Here is a 6,000-nt window from a genome sequence, read left to right as displayed (position 1 = left end):
CTGTGCTCTAAATGAACCACTGTAAGATAAGGATAGCCATAATGAAATGTGAGCACTGCGGTAAAGGCAGTACAGGACAATAAGAGAGACTTCTAGCCTGTGCTCTAACTGAACCACTGTAAGCTGAGGATAGCCATAATGAAATGTGGGCACTGTGGTAAAGGCAGTACAGGACAATAAGAGAGACTTCTAGCCTGTGCTCTAACTGAACCACTGTAAGCTGAGGATAGCCATAATGAAATGTGAGCACTGTGGTAAAGGCAGTACAGGACAATAAGAGAGACTTCTAGCCTGTGCTCTAACTGAACCACTGTAAGCTGAGGATAGCCATAATGAAATGTGGGCACTGCGGTAAAGGCAGTACAGGACAATAAGAGAGACTTCTAGCCTGTGCTCTCACTCATCTGTGGACTCACTGCGTCAGCATTTGAGTTCCTCGGATATACCAGATACTATGTTTCATGGCAGTCCTACAAAGATGACTTTTACGTAATGTTTTTCCTTTGCAGCTGACAGCCTAAGGAGAAAGACATATGATGCATTACAACACGTACACTGTATCAGGGTACAGGTACCATTCCAGATATGATTAACACTGTGTAACTGGCAAGGTTTTATTAAGGTAACCTTCTAGCTAGGCCTTAGGGGAAAAATGCCTAAGTCAGCACCTAAGTCAGGGGTGGGGAAATTCCAGAAAGAGGAGGTTGCTTTCCAAGACCCAAGGTACTCATCAAGTATACATTCAGGGCAAATGGCACAGAGACTTGTTCAAGTTTTGTAAGGACTTTTGATGGTTTAGAAAGCTCATACATAGCATTTTTTAAAGTGTATCTCCAGCATCAACCTGAAACCTCTCTGCTCACCATGTGCAGGCTCCTCTCCCTGCCTTTGTCACGCCCATACAACAGGTTGCAGGAACCAAGAAGGAATGAAGCAAAGCCTGCCCTTTAGCTCTTGGCTTTTTCCTAGGATCCACCCCTTGCCTGCTCCCTTCCCCTTACTCATCAGCTTCCTCCTTTCTGACCCACTTGGCCCCACTGTTGACTTGGCTCCCACTTCTAGTATCTCCAGAGATTATTCCCCACTCAGACTATAAATCAGCCAATAATAATTGGTATGCCTACCAGTCAAATCGGTGTCTCGTTCCTTTCTAAAATGGTCTCCTTCCATATCTCTTTTCAGTTACTTTTCCCATTGCCGTGGCATCTGGATTTGCACCCATCTTGCTTTTCAGATATAAAATGCCTTGCTTTCCAAATCATTGCTATGTATTGCTCAATCTAGCATTCCATCAATTAAAATATGCAATATTATTTTATTGCTAGTGAAGAAAAATGCCCAAGATGACAAATTTAGTAAGAGATCTTATATAAAGCTTAGAAATCTGAAATCCATGCTCATAATATATGGATACGTATGTACATAATATGAGAGAGAAACTCACCAAAGGACAGAAAAGAACATCTTATGTGTCTCCATCTGAGAATTTAAGTTACAAGCTGTCATTCATGGCTAAGGATGGAGCTCATTGGTGGAGTGCCTACCTAGTGGGTACAAGGCCCCAGGCCTAGCAAAACCAAAAGAAAAGTATTTTTTTAAAAAATAGCCCACCATTCATATGGGTAGTAAAGTTTATGGATAGTCTAGGTCAAAGATCTTCAACTTAATATGAAGTGGTCTCAGAATATCAGAAAGGCTGGTGGCAGTAAAAGCAAGTCCTCCAAACAAAGGTTTACATTGCCCACACCATAAACTCCTTCCTCTAGCTACAGTCAAAGCCTTTCATGTCTAACACAGCCAGACACCAGCCATCTGTAAGATTTCATTGTGGAGAGGTTTGGGCTGTGATCTCCCTTTTGTGTGTCTAGATTACGAGAACAGCACAGTGTCTATTGTGACTACTCTAGTGCTCTAGGTCAAAGAATGGAGGCTTAGACATTAACAAATCAACCATAACACCAGGGTGCTCATCTAACTCCCTGACAGTTGAGAACTCTTTGGCAGCTGAGGGTCACCCTTCTTGGATAGTAGCTTTCACCAAGCGCCATCAGGACACCTATAGATATGAGCATACACTGATGACGATCTGAGCCTTGAATATAGGCAGAACTGTCTGAAAGCTCTTAGGCTAATTCTAGGCTTTGTAGCTAGAAATGGCAAATGCCTGCCAGCTGTAGTGGTGGTTGTTTAATACCAGAAATCAGAAGGCAAAGGCAGGAGGATCTCTGAGTTTGAAGCTAGCCTGGTCCAACTGTGAGTTCCGGGGCAGCTAGAGCTACACAGTGAAACCCTGTCTCAATATACTGAAAACAAATGGTGCAGAGTATGAGAGGGGGCAAAAAGGTGCTGGAAAGCAAGGCCTAGATGGAAAGTGTAAAATTCTAGATCCTTCTATGTAGGAACTGCAGGGATCATCCAGTGAAATTCCCAACTAGTGTCTGGAAGGACTGTGAGCTCTCTAGAGATTCATATGGCTCATGCCTTTGCATAACTCAGGTGCCTGTTGCTATCGCCTCAGAGAAGCCACTTGGCAATTGTGTTTGTAATAACCCACCCACCTCGGATGCTTCCTCCCTTAGTCTACGTGTCTTAGTCATAGTGCTTTTCACTACAGCTGCCTGAAGTCGTCAGTGAACTCTTAAGACAAGGAAGACAAGGACCTGGTTCAGGTCTATGAACCTAGCCAAAGCAGTACCTGACCCCAAAATATTTGTGAATGGGTAAGTGGAGAACAAATCAGCAAATAAGATAATAGGCTGGGCGGTGGTGGCGCACGCCTTTAATCCCAGCACTCGGGAGGCAGAGGCAAGCGGATCTCTGTGAGTTCGAGACCAGCCTGGTCTAAAAGAGCTAGTTCCAGGACAGGCTCCAAAGCCACAAAGAAACCCTGTCTCGAAAAACAAAAACAAAACAAAGATAAGAATGGCGGCTATTTATTTTAATTTCAGAAAAGTTGAATTTCATGATGTGAAGTTTACACCGTGCTTGCTTAGGTTTCATTTTATCTGAGGAGTAGGCAAATTTGCTCTAGTGTCAGAGCTCTTAGCTTTGTGCCTACGTATGCACAGGTCCAGATAGCTATTTGCTGCGTGACTGTACCTTATATGTCCCTTTATAAGATTCTATTCCGGGTAAAGAATTGTGTCACCGCCGGGCGGTGGTGGTGCACGCCTTTAATCCCAGCACTCGGGAGGCAGAGACAGGCGGATCTCTGTGAGTTCGAGACCAGCCTGGTCTACAGAGCTAGTTCCAGGACTGGCTCCAAAACCACAGAGAAACCCTGTCTCGAAAAAACCAAAAAAAAAAAAAAAAAAAAAAAGAATTGTGTCACCATTAGGGGACCTATGTGATATTAATCAAAAATAAAGAGAAATGATGAGAGATAGAAATAGCTTGTAAGTGATTTGAAAAATGGAAAGAGATTAAAGATTTAAGACATTATTTTTGAAGTTAGAAGTCGGAAGCATCCTATTGCCACATAATGGCAGATCTGACTAAGGGTAGCCTCCAAGTCTGGGGCCACTTGTGGTACCAAGCCTCAAACATCAGAGGACACCTGCTGTGACATGAAAACGTACCTACCACCGAACAATCAAACAGTCAGCAATGGGGGTGAAGGGGTGGGCAGGGAGACACACAGTTTGGGCTGCTGCTGTGCAAGCTTGAGCAGTCAGTACTACAGTGCTCCCCACGGCCTGGCACTGTGTGGGAAACCGATGAGACAGGGATGACTAAAGCTTTGTCCTGTAAAACAAAGGTGTCATTGCTGCTGCCCTATGCAAAAACGCTATAAATGATATCTTCAGAAAGTCTGAATGATGCGAGCTTAGGAGCAGCTAAGATTGGCATCTCCCTTTGAAACCTTTGTGAAAGGCACATCCTGTCTTTCCAGTTCAAGTCCACTGACTGTCACTAGGGGGATAAGTGATGACCGAGGTGCTGGTGTCAGTCAAGGAACTGGTTTGTCAACTCTTGGGAGCAAGGGAAAGGAGGTCAGGATTGCACTATTGGGGATGAGCAGAGTGAAGATGCATGCTAAGTAGAGAGAAGAGGAAGAAAGGAAGCATAGACCCGAAGAAAAATGCAGCCATGGGAGCACATGTGGAAATAACTACAGATCTCGCTTCCTGTAGCTCTCCGTGCAGTGCTCCACCTAGGAACGAGAACGACGGGTCCTGACAGTCACAGAGAACAAAGCTCTTCGGTCTATGACGCTGAACACAACTTATTCCACTTCCTCTGCCAGCATTCACTCCCTTCTTTCCCTCCTATAGTTATTATTTTGAAAGTGTAGTCCTACTTTATCTATAAAAATGCCTGACCGCGAGGGGTTTTCAGACTGAACGAGCAACTTCCACTCCAGCTTCATGTCCACAGTAACTCCTCCTCAGGCATTGGCTCTGAGCTCTTAATGTATACTAGGAGAATGTATACGTTCTTTAGATGGGTAGGTGTGTAGAAAAAATGGCACTGGGTCATGAACAGGTAATGAATAGACTTTTCAGAGAATCTCTAAAAACTGATGTTTCTTTTTTTTTATTGAGAAAAGGAAAAAAAAGTATCTGCCTCCTCCCAACCTCCCATTTCCCTCCCCCTCCTCCCACCCTTCTCCCCTTCCCCCAAACTCCTCTCCCCCTCCCTCTCCAGTCCATAGAACAGTCAGGGTTCCCTGCCCTGTGGAAAGTCCAAGGTCCGCCCCCCTCCGTCCATGTCTAGGAAGGTGAACAACCAAACTGGCTAGGCTCCCACAAAGCCAGAACATGTAGTAGGGTCAAAACCCCGTGCGCACTGGCTTTGTGGGAGCCTAGGCAGTTTGGATGCTCAACTTACTAGACCTGGATGGAGGCGGGGGTTCCTTGGACTTCCCACAGGCCAGGGAACCCTGATTGCTTTTCGGGCTGGGGGGAGACTTAATTGGGGGAGGGGGAGGGAAATGGGAGGCGGTGGCGGGGAAGAGACAGAAATCTTTAATAAATAAATAAATTAAAAAAAATCTCAAAACATAAAAAAAAAAAAAAACCCGTGCCATTGTCCTTGGCTTCTCATCAGTCCTCATTGTTTGCCATGTTCAGAGAGTCCGGTTTTATCCCATGCTTTTTCAGTCACAGTCCAGCTGGCTTGGTGAGCTCCCACTAGATCAGCCCCCTTGTCTCAGTGGGTGGGTGCACCCCTCGTGGTCCCGACTTCCTTGCTCATCTTCTGATGTTTCTTTTAGAAATATTTCTGTTCCCGATTCTCTAAGTGATGTGATTCTTTGGATATTGTTAAAAGCAAAAATGCTTGCTTTCGCTTAAGAAAGTTACCACAGTTCAGTAATTCCCAAGTAGACCTGTAATAATATGAGCCAAAGAAAGACTCATTTGTTAGTCAAAAGGGTTCGGGAGTAGGAGGAAGTGATAACTGTGGCAAATTGCCTCAGTCAGGTGGCCCGACAGGAGAGTCAAAGCAGCTAACCAGCCAGTGCAGAAGGATTTCAAGGGAAATGGTGTTTTCAGATTACCTGCAAGTTGGGCTGGCAAAATGGCTTGGCTGGTAAAGGTGCTTGTCTCCAATCCCGATGGCCTGAGTTCAGTCCTTGGGATCCACACAGTGGAAGGAGAGACTTGATTCCTGTAAGCTATCTTGTGACCTCCACATGTGTGTCCACTAACAGCCCGAACCTCAGCTCGCACATTCATGGGCACAGGGGCATGGACACACACTAAATCAAATGTAATTGAAAAAATTATATGCAAGTTGTCAGCCTGGGGGAGACGGAAGTGTTCCAAGAGAGGAAAGCACCTACACACTGCATTGAAAGAATACAAATGACCTTGAGATTCTCCATTTGTCTGGAAGTGAGCACCTCAGACTTAAGCATGCCTCCGTCTCTAACTAGCATGGCACCTGGCATATAGCAGGTGTTCAGCAAATTATCATTAAATGATTGAATAAAAATATTCAAGATTCGTGAATGTATCTCAGGAGCTATGGATATCCCTGTGATTCCTAATGGCACAA

This window comes from Microtus pennsylvanicus, chromosome 10, assembly GCF_037038515.1.
Source record: "Microtus pennsylvanicus isolate mMicPen1 chromosome 10, mMicPen1.hap1, whole genome shotgun sequence".
NCBI lineage: Eukaryota > Metazoa > Chordata > Mammalia > Rodentia > Cricetidae > Microtus > Microtus pennsylvanicus.
Note: the sequence above shows the minus strand (reverse complement) of the source record.